The 14,702-nt window shown below is 52.7% G+C and overlaps 4 non-coding genes across 4 annotated transcripts; 3 read left to right on the forward strand and 1 right to left on the reverse strand.

The window, feature by feature from the left end:
* Nucleotides 1-1,259: 1,259 nt before the first annotated feature.
* TRNAG-GCC (transfer RNA glycine (anticodon GCC)) lies at nt 1,260-1,330 on the forward strand. The gene has a single exon. It is a non-coding gene; the product is annotated as a tRNA-Gly (tRNA).
* Nucleotides 1,331-4,589: 3,259 nt separating this feature from the next.
* Nucleotides 4,590-4,660, reverse strand: TRNAG-GCC (transfer RNA glycine (anticodon GCC)). The gene has a single exon. It is a non-coding gene; the product is annotated as a tRNA-Gly (tRNA).
* A 2,926-nt stretch (nt 4,661-7,586) lies between these two features.
* TRNAG-GCC (transfer RNA glycine (anticodon GCC)) lies at nt 7,587-7,657 on the forward strand. The gene has a single exon. It is a non-coding gene; the product is annotated as a tRNA-Gly (tRNA).
* Nucleotides 7,658-9,089: 1,432 nt separating this feature from the next.
* On the forward strand, nt 9,090-9,160 carry TRNAG-GCC (transfer RNA glycine (anticodon GCC)). The gene has a single exon. It is a non-coding gene; the product is annotated as a tRNA-Gly (tRNA).
* Nucleotides 9,161-14,702: the final 5,542 nt, after the last annotated feature.

Genomic DNA, 14,702 nt, shown 5'->3' on the forward strand with positions numbered 1-14,702 from the left:
CTGTTAGTCTCAAAGGTGCCACAGGACCCTCTGTTGATTCTTTCTATTGTTGCTTTTTACAGATTCAGACTAACACGGCTACCCCTCTGATAATAGAAAGAATGGTCACACAGGGGTTAAACAGACAGAGAGAAATAGGCAGGGAGATGTTATCCTTAGATCAGACATCAACGAGCTATCTAGCTAGATAGATAGATAGAGGGGGTGGATGGGGATGTGTAGACAGAAGGGGTATATGAGGACGGATGGATGGGGGGGTGTATGGGGATGTGTAGACAGAGGGGGTATATGGGGATGGATGGGTGTGACACTCAGAAGCAAAACGCCTCCCCTGGGAAAATCTCTTTTCTTTCTCACCTGCGGCTTCCTGGGGCGCTGATGCGGCTGGGACAGCCGGTGTCCTGGCCCATGGAAGTGTCGGGGGAAGTTCTCACACTTTAGCTCAAAGCTGGAGATGCCATTTGGGTTTTTATGGCTTGAGAAATCCCAGCAGCCCGGAACTAACGTGCCTGAAAGGGTGGATCCATTTGCTAACTGCGGGCGGGAGGGGAGGGGGGGCTCTACCCGAGCTCTGACACCTGGAGAACAGAAGGGAGTATGGATAGTCTGGGAACCCCAGGGCTGGAAAGATTATGTGTATGGGGTGGATAGACAGAGAGAGGGGGGTGTATGGGGATGGATAGATAGAGGGTGTGTAGGGGGATGGGTGGATAAAGGGTGTTTATGGGAATAGGTACATGAATGGATGGATGGATGGATGGATGGATGGATAGAGGGGGTATGGGGATGGATAGATAGAGGGTGTGTACAGGGATGGGTGGATGGATAGAGGGTGTATATGGGAAAGTGTGCATGGTTGGCTGGATAGAAGGGGCCTGAGGATGTGTGGGTAGATAGGCAGAGGATGTGTATGGATCCCATCGATGATTCTGCGACAAAAATTAGGCAGAAAATAATAAAAAGATACCGAAAGAGATCAAGATAGAAACTGCTGTTAGCTAAATAGATGGATCTAGGTTATAACCCCGCATAACGTTCCCCTTATTTGCTAACCCTTCTCTGGGGCATGTATCTCCCTTACCCTGTGCCCGCTCTCCGGCTGTAGCAGGCTGCCTGGGGGCAGATGTTGCGGGGGCGGGCAGCAAAGCTGGTAACACAACCCTGTGCACTGAAAGCAGAGACCTGGGACAGCTGTGGGGAGCCAGATGTTCAAACATCTGTAAGGGGGAATAGCGGGGAAGGGAGACAGTGTAACGTCTGCATTGGTGGTTCAGTGGTAGAATTCTCGCCTGCCACGCGGGAGGCCCGGGTTCGATTCCCGGCCAATGCAAGGACGGAATACGTTTTGTTTTCCTGAGTTTCTAATTTCCCCAATATCATGCATCCTCCACAGAGAGTCAAAAACAGTGTCCACCCTCCGCTCTCATCCTTCTTCTTTCCTATGGCGATGGGGGTGACCAGACAGCAAGTGTGAAAAATCCAGGGATGGGGGAGGGTCTCCTTATCTATATAAGACAAAGCCCCTAATATCGTGACAGTCCCGTTAATTTCGGGGCATCTGCTCACCCTATAACAGCAAAGGGGATGGGGGGATGCTGATTGGCTCTTTACGTTCCCACACCCTCTACCAATCCAGCCCCACACACCCCTCTATCCATCCATCCATGCACCCATTCCCATAAACACCCTCCATCTATCCATCCCCATACCCCCCTCTATCCATCCATCCATCCATGCACCCATTCCCATAAACACCCTCCATCTATCCATCCCCATACCCCCCTCTATCCATCCATCCATCCATGCACCCATTCCCATAAACACCCTCAATCTATCCATCCCCATACCCCCCTCTATCCATCCAACCATCCATGCACCCATTCCCATAAACACCCTCAATCTATCCATCCCCATACCCCCCTCTATCCATCCATCCATCCATGCACCCATTCCCATAAACACCCTCAATCTATCCATCCCCATACCCCCCTCTATCCATCCATCCATCCATGCACCCATTCCCATAAACACCCTCCATCTATCCAGCCCAGGATGACCATAAATTCGGCAATCATCTGTGATGCAGCCAACTTTGTGCCCTGTGTACCGATTTTCATTACACGCGGTGGCTAAGTCTGTCTGTCTTATCCTGGCCTGGTTTCCCATCTCGCTGTCTTTCTGTGTGACACAGGCCTGGAGCCTCCCACAAGGCTCCCATTTCTCTGGGCTTCTCAGCTGGCTTCTACAGCCATGTTCTTTTATTATTCTCATCATCATTTTAAGGGGTATGGAGGGGGGAGTCTGGGTGATTTCAGTCAAGGCTCCCTGGCCCCCGTTTCTCTCCCTCGCCACCCCCAACCAGCGAGAAACACACAGAGAGATCTAACAGGCCTAAAATTTTTCTCCCTCCTCCCCCCATGGGTAGGCCACATGGGTGACCATCCAGGTCATTGGAAGGAGCGCGGCGCTGTGGTCAAGAGACAAGGAGCAGGGCGGGCCTGGGGTGCTCACAGCAATGGGGGGGGAGGCAATGGGGGGGATGGGTGGAGGGGCTGGGGGATACAACAGGGGCCTGAGGGAATGGGTAGGGATGGAGGGGGAGGCAGCGGGGGCCAGGGGATGCCAAAATACAAGTTCACCCAGACTGAGCGCCATTTTCCCTAAGGCTAGCCCTACTTCCCTCCCATCATTGCTTCCTGAGGAAAACTTGATTGGAACAAGGCTGGTGGGAGCTGGTTTTCCTTCTGTCACCCACATGCTCTGATGCATCAAATGTCTTTGCCTCCCTCCGGCTAATCTAACCGCAGCCCAGATGATACCAGTGACACCAGCATCCCCAATCCAATGGGAATCCCCAAAATATCTTTTCTCTGGAGCAAGGAAGCCCTCATCTCCCTTTGGGAGAAGAAGATAACACCTGGGCTGGTAGTTTTGGGCTTACCCCCAGCAGAAGGGCGCTCAGGTGAAAGCTAGGATGGTGTTGTCGCTTTACAAGGAAGATGGTTTGCAATGAATGCATGTGAGCTGTGTTCATTTGCAAATGGGCTGGCCCGGCTGGCTAATGTAGAATTGGTGGCCCAGTGGGAGAATTTCTGCCAACTGCATGGCACCTGCAAATTTAATTCCTAACCAGTGAAGAAATACAGTGTTTAGGTTTACATTCCTTCCTGATTTCCAGTTTGTACACCCTGTAATGTCAGCTGTCCCTGGGAGACAGTCAAAAACAATGTCAACACCAAATTACAGGCTATGAATTTTATTAGTTACAAAGGATGTTTAAATCTAACTGGCTGGTTCCATTTATCCTACAGTTTCTTATTCTTAGATTTCTTTCTTTCCTTCTCAATTTTCCTCTTTCTTTCGTTTTAATTTCCTCTTTCTTGCTTTCTTTCCAGTTTTTTATTATTTGCTCTCTCTCTTTCCTATTTTCTCTGTCTTATTTTTCCTCTTTCTTTCCTTCCTTCTTTCTCCTTCTTTCCCTTTTCTATCTTTCTTAATATTTTGCTTTATTTTCTCTTCCTTTCTTATTCTTTCTTTCTTAACTTTTTCCACTTTCTTTCCCATTTTTCCCTTTCCCAATTTCCCCCTTTTTTTGTCTTTTTCTTTCTCCGCCCAACCCCATGTCCCCCTGGCCTTCTCATTCCTCCAGATAACAACGCCAGAAGATAGCACCGGCTTTCACCAGTAGAGCGAATCCGAGGGAACCAAAGCCCCAGAGCAAGTTTCTACAGCCAAACCCTGTGGGCCCAAGTTGGACGGGGTGTCAGTCTCGGTAGGGGATTCTTGTAGGGCAGGGCTCTATTCCCATGGGGTGAGCCTGCTTGGGTACCCTACACATAGACACCCTCAGGGGATCTTTGCAACCCCCCATCCCGGGAGCTCCAGCAGCAGTTTCCCGATTCCCCCGCCCCCGCCCCCCAGCCCAGCGGTGTGAGCCTGGGAACGCCTGCCAGGCGTGTGTGTGTCAATTTCCCCCTTTGATCCGGCCGCTGAAAGTGACAAGATTGCTCCAAAGCGCCCCAAGCTTGACACCTGAAGCCATCAAGGGAGGCACGGAGGGGTATCATTTGCTATGGGTCAAAGAGGGGCAGTTGACCCCCCCCCAGTCCTTGGTTCATCTCCCCCCCCCCCAAACAACAACTTTTCATAGGTCATCTGGTCTTCCCCTCCCCCTCCCCCTTCCCCCCCCGCCCCCAAGTCTTTACAGGTCCCGATATAATCACCGGTAATATCTATCTCCTGACACAACTTGCCCCCCCCTCACTGCCCAGTAATTTTTCTGAATTAATGCCAAGGGCCGGTTTGGAGCAATCCTGTCACCGTGAGTGAGACAGAAAACCCAGTAAAGAAAGGAAGGAAGAGAAAATCTAACAGAAAGAAAGAAAGAACCGAACTAGACTGAGGCAGACAGAAGGGGCATGAGGAAGACTAAGGGGCAGAGGAAGGAAAAGGGGAAAGAGAAGAGCCAGACACCGGCTTACACTGAACCGGCCCGTGAGATTCCAACTCTCTCTTGTAGCCCGGGCGACGCTTTCCCTTGCTCTGAAAAATGGGCAACCGGTGCCAATGAGGCCAAAAGGCTCAGACTGTGCATTGGCCGGGAATCGAACCCGGGCCTCCCGCGTGGCAGGCGAGAATTCTACCACTGAACCACCAATGCTACTGCTGGGGGAATTTTCTACTGCCTTCCCTTTACAGCTGTTGGCACATCTGGCTCCCTCCAGTTTTTCCAGATCTCTGGCTTTCAGGGCAGACGTGTCACTGCATTCTCCCATGCTGCTCCCCTCCTCCCGGCTGTCCTCCGAGGAACATTGTACCTAGGACTCAGGAGTCCCGGTGGGTGCGTGCGTGCGTGTGTGTGTGTGTGTGTGTGAGACCGAGGCCTCTTGTGGCTTGGAGAAAGAAGCCAGACGTGTGTTCAGCTCCATCAGTGCAGCATGAAATGGGACCAGCGCAAGGGATACATACAGCAACGACAAGATTAGAGACCATCAGGGTTGGGGGGAGTGTGTCCCCCTCCATTTGGGAGGGCCTGCAAAATGAGGGAGGCCGAATTTGAGTGATCCATCCCCTGTTGTCCAGTCTCAGCATCTGGCAGACAGAAATTTGTGGACACCGGAGCATGGGACACCCTGACCATCTTGGCTAATAGCCATTGATGGACTTATCCTCCAGCAACTATATTTGAACCTAGTTCTAATTCTTGTCTTCACAACGTCCCCTGGTAACTCAGGGGTGGTGCCTGCCATCAATAGGGCAGGAAGCCAGGCACCCGCCTCAGCGCCCACCATCCCTACACGTGGTATCAATACGCAGGGCTTGAGGTGAACAGCTGGGCTGACAGCTAGCAGTGGGCTGAGGGACGCTGTAGGACCAGGAGTATCTGTCAAGCTGCCCATCCCTGCAGCCCTGAACAGCTTCTGGAGAAGGAGAGATTAAAAGTCTGGGGCTTTTCCCCTTGGAAATGAGATGACCAAGGGGAGATATGATAGAGGTCTATAAAATTGTGATGGGTGTAGAGAAAGTGAATAAGGAAGGGTTATTTACCCCGTCACATAACACAAAAAGCCGGGGTCACCCAATTAAATGAATAGGTAGCAGCTTTAAAACAAACAAAAGGAAGTATTTCTTCACACAACGCACAGTCAACCTGTGGAACTCCTCGCCAGGGGATGTTGTGAAGGGCCAGAAGTAGAACTGGGTTCAAAAAAGAATTAGAGATGTTCATGGAGGAGAGATCCAGCAATAGCTATTAGCCAGGATGGGCAGGGAGGCAACACACTCCCCCCAGCCCTGAGTGTCCCTAGGCTCTGTTTGCCAGAAGCTGGGAATGGGCGATGGGATAGATCACTCAATGATCACCTGTTCTGTTCATTCCCTCTGGGGCACCTGGTATTGCCACTGTTGGAAGACAGGATACGGGGCTAGATGGACCATTGGTCTGACCCAGAATTGCCATTCTTATGACCCCTTCACCATTTCCTTCCCCCCCGAACAACCCAACTGCTTTCCCCCCCCCCCAACAACCCAACCCAACCCTCCTGGGCCCGCTAAACTGGGACTCTGCATCCACCCCTGATTCTAACCCTTCTTATTGGTCGAAGACATGTGTAGTGTCATGTCATCAGCGTTGGCGTCCCTTCTTCGGTTGCACCATGCAATAAAGGCAGCATCAGTTACCTGAGTCATTGTGTTGGCTTGCTCTGTGGCATGCGTTTTTCTCCTCAGCACCTGGCACTCTTCTGTGTCTCGCGTCGTTCTGTGCCTGCGTTGTTGGGTTCGGTATAATGCTGTCGTGCAGAGATGTGTTACGGGGGAAGGTTATTTGTCAGTCAGTACATAATTCATCGCTCAGACGTTCTCGCTTACCTTTTCGTTTGACATCTTTCGATGTTCCCACTCACGAAAGAGATCTTGGCGTCTTCGTGGAGAGTTCTCTGAAAGTCAGATCCATGCAAAACTCACAACACCCCCAACCCCAATTGCAAACACACCCTTCTTTTCATACACATCCCTTCAAACACATGCGATCCTCCCATTTCTCTGGGCTTCTGAGCGTGTGTTAGAGTGATAATTATTATCGTTTTGGGGGACGGGTGAGCCGCAGTGATTTCAGTCAAAGCTACTTGCCTCCTGGACCCCACGTCTCTCAGAATGTTGGGAATCATTAGGAAAGGGATAGATAATAAGGTAGAAAATATCCAATTGCCTCTATATAAACCCATGGTACACCCAAACATTGAATACTGCGAGCCGATATGGTTGCCCCCCTCAAAAAAGATATATTGGCATTGGAAAAGGTTCAGAAAAGGGCAACAAAAATGATGAGGGGCATGGAACGGCTTCCGTATGAGGAGAGATTAATAAGACTGGGACTTTTCAGCTTTGAAAAGAGATGACTAACAAGGCATATGATAGAGGTCTATAAAATCATGACTAGTGTGGAGAAAGTAAATAAGGAAGTGTTACTTACTCCTCATAAAACAAGAACTAGGGCTCACCCAATAAAATTAATGGGCAGCAGGTTTGAAACGAACAAAAGTTAACCTGTGGAACTCCTCGCCAGAGGATATTGTTGTGAAGGCCAAGACTATAACAGGGTTCAAAAAAGAACTAGGTACATTCATAGAGGATAGGTCCATCGATGGCTATTAGCCAGGATGGGCAGGGATGGTGTCCCTAGCCGCTGTTTGCCAGAAGCTGGGAATGGGTGACAGAGGATGGATCACTTGATGATTACCCAGAGGAGGGGAGCAGCATGGGAGAATGCAGTGACACCTATGCCCTGAAAGCCATTTCATGCTGCTCTGATGGAGCTAAACACACGTCTGGCTTCTTTCTCCAAGCCACAAGAGGCCTCGGTCTCACACACACACACACACACACACACACACACACACACGCACCCACCAGGACTCCTGAGTCCTAGGTACAATGTTCCTCGGAGGACAGCCGAGAGGAGGGGAGCAGCATGGGAGAATGCAGTGACACGTCTGCCCTGAAAGCCAGAGATCTGGAAGAACTGGAGGGAGGCAGATGTGCGAACAGCTGTAAAGGGAAGGCAGTAGAAAATTCCTCCAGCAGTAGCATTGGTGGTTCAGTGGTAGAATTCTCGCCTGCCACGCGGGAGGCCCGGGTTCGATTCCCGGCCAATGCACAGTCTGAGCCTTTTGGCCTCATTGGCACCGGTTGCCCATTTTTCAGAGCAAGGGAAAGCGTCGCCCGGGCTACAAGAGAGAGTTGGAATCTCACGGGCCGGTTCAGTGTAAGCCGGTGTCTGGCTCTTCTCTTTCCCCTTTTCCTTCCTCTGCCCCTTAGTCTTCCTCATGCCCCTTCTGTCTGCCTCAGTCTAGTTCGGTTCTTTCTTTCTTTCTGTTAGATTTTCTCTTCCTTCCTTTCTTTACTGGGTTTTCTGTCTCACTCACGGTGACAGGATTGCTCCAAACCGGCCCTTGGCATTAATTCAGAAAAATTACTGGGCAGTGAGGGGGGGCAAGTTGTGTCAGGAGATAGATATTACCGGTGATTATATCGGGACCTGTAAAGACTTGGGGGCGGGGGGAGGGGAGGACCAGATGACCTATGAAAAGTTGTTGTTGTTTGGGGGGGGGGAGATGAACCAAGGACTGGGGGGGGGTCAACTGCCCCTCTTTGACCCATAGCAAATGATACCCCTCCGTGCCTCCCTTGATGGCTTCAGGTGTCAAGCTTGGGGCGCTTTGGAGCAATCTTGTCACTTTCAGCGGCCGGATCAAAGGGGGAAATTGACACACACACGCCTGGCAGGCGTTCCCAGGCTCACACCGCTGGGCTGGGGGGCGGGGGCGGGGGAATCGGGAAACTGCTGCTGGAGCTCCCGGGATGGGGGGTTGCAAAGATCCCCTGAGGGTGTCTATGTGTAGGGTACCCAAGCAGGCTCACCCCATGGGAATAGAGCCCTGCCCTACAAGAATCCCCTACCGAGACTGACACCCCGTCCAACTTGGGCCCACAGGGTTTGGCTGTAGAAACTTGCTCTGGGGCTTTGGTTCCCTCGGATTCGCTCTACTGGTGAAAGCCGGTGCTATCTTCTGGCGTTGTTATCTGGAGGAATGAGAAGGCCAGGGGGACATGGGGTTTGGGGGAGAAACAGAAAGACCTCAACTAGTGACAAAATGCACTGGGAGATTGGAGAGGCCAAAAATCTCCCCTCCCAAGGAAAACGTGATTCCAATAAAGCGGGGGGGAGCTGATTTTTTCTTCTACCACCGAAATACTGTGATGCAGCAAATACCTTTCGCAGCTGCGTCTAAGCCCAGCCCAGTTGATACCAGTAACACCAGCATCCCCAGACCAGTGGGAAGGGCAGAATGTTTTCCTCTGGTGCAAAGATGCTGTCGCCTGCCTGGGGAGAAGACAATAACCCCGGCGGGTGGCATTTCTGGACTAGGCCCAAGCAGATGCAGCCCAGAGGGTGGAAGCTTTTGCAAGCCAGAGGGGAAAGGGTTTGCAATGCACAGAGCGAGGCGGCGGCCCTGCACATGTGCAAAGGAAGCAGAGCTGTTACAATAGCTGTGAAAGGTGCAAGGCCAAGAAATCGGCCGATAGCGGTGTTGGTGGTTCGGTGGTAGAATTCTGGCCTGCCACGCGAGAAGCGCGGGTTCGATTCCCGGCTAGTACAAGTACAGCTATTTTGGTTCAACCCCATGGCTCTCTTTTTTCCCTCCCTTCTCTATTTTTCTTCTGCCTTTTTCCAGATTTTCCTTTTATTCTCTTGCTTCCCTTGCTTCTATCTTTCTTATTTTCCTCTTTCTTTCTCACATTTCCTTGGGCTTTTTGTCTTTCCATCTTTCCCAGTTTTTTTTTTCTTTTCTTATTTTCTCTTCCTTTCTTTATATTTCTTATTTTTCTCTCCTTCTTACTTGGCTTTTCTCCCCCCCCCTCCAAAAAAAAAAAAACAAACTTGGCCACCCCATTCAACTCCATAAAAGGTTGGTACAAGGAGGAGGGAGGTAAATTGTTCTCCTTAACTTCTGAGGACAGGACGAGAAGCAATGGGCTTAAATTGCAGCCAGGGAGGTTTAGGTTGGACATTAGGAAAAACTTCCTAACTGTCAGGGTGGTGAAGCACAGGAATAAATTGCCCAGGGAGGTGGTAACATCTCCATCATCAGGGATTTTTAAGAGGAGGTTGAACAAACACCTGTCCCGGATGGTCTCGATCATAGAATCATAGGGTTGAAGGAGACCTCAGGAGGTATCTAGTCCAACCCCCTGCTCAGAGCAGGACCAATCCCCAACTAAATCATCCCAGCCAGGGCTTTGTCAAGCCGGGCCTGAAAAACCTTAGTCCTGGCTTTTAAATACTTAATCCCGCCTTGAGTGCAGGGGACCGGACTAGGTGCCCTCTCGAGGTCCCTTCCAGTCCTGTGATTCTGTGCTCCCCCCACCAGAAGATGCTGGCTTCCACCAGGGCAGACCAATGTCCCTGCAGCCACACTTTGTGGAGAGGTATCTCTGTGGTGGGGGATACCCTTGCAGGGCAGGGCTCTGGGTCCCATGGCATGAGGTGCCCTGCAAATAGACACCCTCACACCACCTTTGGACGTATCCATGCAATGTGTGCCGTTCCCCCCCCCCCCACACACACACACACACATGCATAAGGCTCCCGATCCCCCCAGGCCCAGCGGTGAGAGTCTGGGAAAGGCCGCCCCACCTTGCGTGTCAATATTCCCCCCTTTGATCCAGCTTCTACAAGTGACAAGGTTGCTACAAAGGGAGCCCAAGAGGCTTGACACCTGGAGCCCCAGGGGCGGGGAAGAGAAGCCCCTGGCCAGGAAGGGGAGCAGCTCCCCAGGGGAGACCCCCACACACTCCCAGCCCCAGGGGCGTCTGGGCCACATGGCCTCTAAGGGGCTGGGCTCCAGCTCTTCTCAGGGTCAGGCAGCAGCTGCTCCAGGGAGCGCAGGGAAAATCTGGAGTCAGACCTGTACCAGACACAGAGCGAACACACCAACCCCCAGCACTACTGCCCCTCAGACACACGCTAACGCAAAACACACCCACGGCCCCTCAGACACACGCTAACGCAAAACACACCCACGTCCCCTCAGACTCATGCTAATGCAAAACACAGACACTTTCCCTCAGACACACGCTAACGCAAAACACACCCACGTCCCCTCAGATACACGCTAACGCAAAACACACCCACGTCCCCTCAGACACATGCTAACGCAAAACACACCCACGGCCCCTCAGACACACGCTAACGCAAAACACACCCACGGCCCCTCAGATACACGCTAACGCAAAACACACCCACGTCCCCTCAGACTCATGCTAACGCAAAACACAGACACTTTCCCTCAGACACACCCTACCTTCAAACACTCATAAACACACACATCTTTATGCTCACATACCAGACCCGCAATAACTTGAAATAGACACACTCTTTTTCATACACAGACACAAACACTAGGGTTGCCAACTTTCTAATTGCACAAAACCGAAAACCCTGGCCCCGCCTCTTCCCTGAAGCTCCGGCCCTGCTCACTACATCCCCCCATCCCTCAGTGTCACTGGGCTGGGGTTGGGGTGTGGGCTCTAACTGGGGGGTGCGGGCTCCGGGGTGGGGCCGGGAATGAGGGGTTTGGGGCGCAAGAGGGGGCTCCAGGCTAGGGGGTGGGGCAGAGGGGTTCAGGGTGGGGGGGGCCAGGCTGGGGCAGGGAGTTGAGATGTGGGGGGGGTGAGGGCTCTGGCTGGGGGTGCAGGCTCTGGGGTGGCGCCGGGGATGCCAGGTTTGGAGTGGGGGGGGCAGGCTAAGATGTGGGGATGGGAGATTCGGAGTGCAGGAGGGGGCTGTGGGTTGAGGCAGGGGGTTGGGGTGCAGGATGGAGTGAGGGCTCCATCTGGGGGTGCAGGCTCCGGGGTGGGGCCGGGGATGAGGGGTTTGGGGTGCAGGAGGGGGCTCCAGGCTGGGGGGTGGGGCAGAGGGGTTCAGGATGTGGGAGGGGGCTCCAGGCTGGGGCAGGGAGTTGGGATGTGGGAGGGGGTGAGGGATCTGGCCAGGGGTTCCCTGCCTGTCCTGGCATCCCGCTGCCCCCCCGGAAGCAGCCAGCAAATCCGGCTCCTAGGCGGGGGTCCAGGAGGCTCCACACGTTGCTCTTGCCCATAGGCACTGCTCTGCCAGCTCCCATTGGCCACGGTTCCCGGCCAATGGTAGTGGGGAACTGGTGCTCGGGGTGGGGGCAGCGTGTGGAGCCCCCACTCCCCCGCCTAGGAGTTGGACCTGCTGGCCTGAGACTAGATGCGGCCTGGTGAGCTGCATATCTCTCGGCCTGCCTCACCGTTCGACTCAGAAGAAAGGGGTCTGAAATTTACTCCCACTTTGTTCCATGGGCCTTGGCTCTTTTTCTGTGTTAGGGGGACCCTTGCACAGATCCTGTGATCGCCTATAGTGTGAGAGGATCACCTAAAGAAGGTGGAACAGGGCTAAAATCTCCACCACCCACCTACACGGTTAGCAGAAGCAGGCGGGTGTATGAGAGGATTGCCCTTTGCTCTTTCCTCAGGTGACCCTAACACCAGCCCAGTCAATCCCAGTAACACTGGGCGGCAGGTATCACAGGCTAGAGGTGGCTGGGCCCCCCTCAAACCCATCCTTTGGCCCCACCCATGCTCCCCCTCTCCCCCGAAGCCAGCAGGCCGGTGCTTGGGGTGTGCGAGCCAGTGCTTGGGGCTCTTCTAGCTGCAGTGGTGGTGGGGGGGGTGCTCGGGGATCCGGCGGATGAGAGTGTGTGTGGAAGGGGTGAGGGAGGGGAGGGGCCTTAGGTGGAAGGAGCGGGGCCAGGGGCTCGCTTCCCCAAACTGCGGGGTTCATGAGTAACAGCACTCTCCCCACTCCACTGGGAATCCCAGATCCTTTCGCTGGTGCCTGGCTCCCCGGGCTTGCCAAGCTGTAGTTGGGTTTTACCTGTGGGCCGTGCTGGTGGCTTCGCGACATTAGGAAGAAGAGGTTTTCTGTGCAGTGTTATAATAATAGAGATATGCTATCTCCTAGAACTGGAAGGGATCTTGAAAGGTCATTGACTCCAGCCCCCTTCCTTGACTAGCAGGACTAACTACTGATTTTGCCCCAGATCCCTAAGTGGCCCCCCTCAAGAACTGAGCTGACAACCCTGGGTTTAGAAGAACAATGCTCAAACCACTGAGCTCATCGTCCCCGCCATGAGTCGGGTCCTTCGTTTTTGGGTTTTATTCTATTTACTTTTTCCTGGGGATTTATCAGGGTTTATTAAGACTCCGCGCCAAAAAATCGGTGCTAAAAATAACGTCTCTGGGTCAATAGCGGGGTTTATTTTGGTGGCTGAAAAGCGTCCAGTAGATGAATGCTTGGATGAAGGGAGCTCAATGTGGTTTCCTGCGGAACTAAAACAGAACTCAGAACACAATGCCACCTCAGAACCTGCATCCACCCCTGTTTGCCTCTCCTAGACTTAGAGGTTTTTAAGGGATGATTTAGTTGGGGCTTGGTCCTGCTTTGAGCAGGGGGTTGGACTAGATACCTCCTGAGGTCCCTTCCAACCCTGATCTTCTATGAGTCTAGACTAAGGCCTTGGTTACACTGGCAATTCACAGCGCTGCACTTGCTGCGCTCAGGGGTGTGAAAAAACACCCCCTCTGAGCGCAGCGCTGTACAGCGCCAGTGTAATCAGCGCCCGCAGCGCTGCAAGCTATTCCCCTCGGAGAGGTGGAGCACTTACAGCGCTGCGAGAGAGCTGATTATACTCGCGACTATACCGCCGCGGCAGCGCTGTGAATCCGCGAGTGTAGCCAAGGCCTAATACTCAGCATTACTTCAGCAGGCAGCGTTGCATCTACACACAGAGGCCTTGGCTACACTTGGGACTTCCCAGCGCTGCCGTGGGAAGTCCCAAGCCTGAGAGCTCTCTCGCAGCGCTGCAAGTACTCCACCTCTCCGAGGGGAATAGTTTGCAGCGCTGCGAGCGAGCGTGCAGCGCTGCAGGCTCTGATTACACTGGCGCTGTACAGCGCTGCACTCGCTGGGGGGGGCGTTTTCACACCCCTGAGCGCAGCAAGTTGCAGCGCTGTACAGCGCCAGTGTAGCCAAAGCCTGGAGATACGTTAGTGTAACACATCTGTCTCCTTCAGTGTGTTGCATTTTCCTAGCAAAGCAAGTTACTTTTTGCGGGGGGATATATTTGAATGGTACAAAAGTAGGGTGAAAACCCTGAATCATACTTTTGGTAAAACCCAGGATTTTTTCCGGTCAAGATCGGTTTAAACTGAAAACAAAGGGCCGTAGTTAACATGGCCTGTGATCGCCAGCTGCAGCGTTGCTGGTTCAGTGACAGACTTCGCGGCTGCCGGCCAGTGCTTTCTCTCATTGGGCTAAACCGCCCTGATTTCTTGCGGTTGCTTCTCCAATGTCCCCTTTGCCCACTGAAAAATCTAGCTTGCTTTTCTTGCATTGTCTTCACATAGAGAACAGAAACGTAAGTACCCAGGGAGCAAATATTTAATATCTAGCAAAGAACATGGGCTAGAAACTGAAGCTAGACAAACTGAGGTTGGAAATGAGATGTGTGTTTTTAACAGGGAGCGTCATTAATGAGTGGAACAATTTAGCAAGGACTGGGGGAGGCTTCTCCGTTGCAAGGAATTTTTAAATCCACACAGGGAGGGAGGGTATATGGGGAGGTGGTAGAAAGGCCGGGATACACGGATGTGTGTGTAAAATGGAACGGGTGGAGGGGCAGAAAATTCACCCCTTCGCCTCTCTAGCAGGAGGGTCTCCTTGGCCAAGAAAAATGACCCGGCGAGCGTGGGCGTGGCAGGCAGCGCACGTCCTGTAAACTCACGTGGTCTGGGTTGAAAGCCTGACGCTTCAAGCTGGGAAGTCATTTCACATTAGGGTGACCAGACAGCAAGTGTGAAAAATCAGGTGGGGGGTAATAGGAGCCTATATAAGAAAAAGACCCAAAAACCGGGACTGTCCCTATAAAATCGGGACATCTGGTCACCCTATTTCACATCCCGCGCCTCAGTTTCCCCATTTGTGACATGGGAGGCAACAGTCCCCCGGCTCTTTCGTGAAGCACTTTGAGATCACTGGGTGGAAAACAGCTAAGGATCAATATTTTTAGGACATTTGTCGCCCTTCAGCGTCCAGAGACTGGAGCTGGTTTCGCCTC

This window comes from Chrysemys picta, chromosome 16, assembly GCF_011386835.1.
Source record: "Chrysemys picta bellii isolate R12L10 chromosome 16, ASM1138683v2, whole genome shotgun sequence".
NCBI lineage: Eukaryota > Metazoa > Chordata > Testudines > Emydidae > Chrysemys > Chrysemys picta.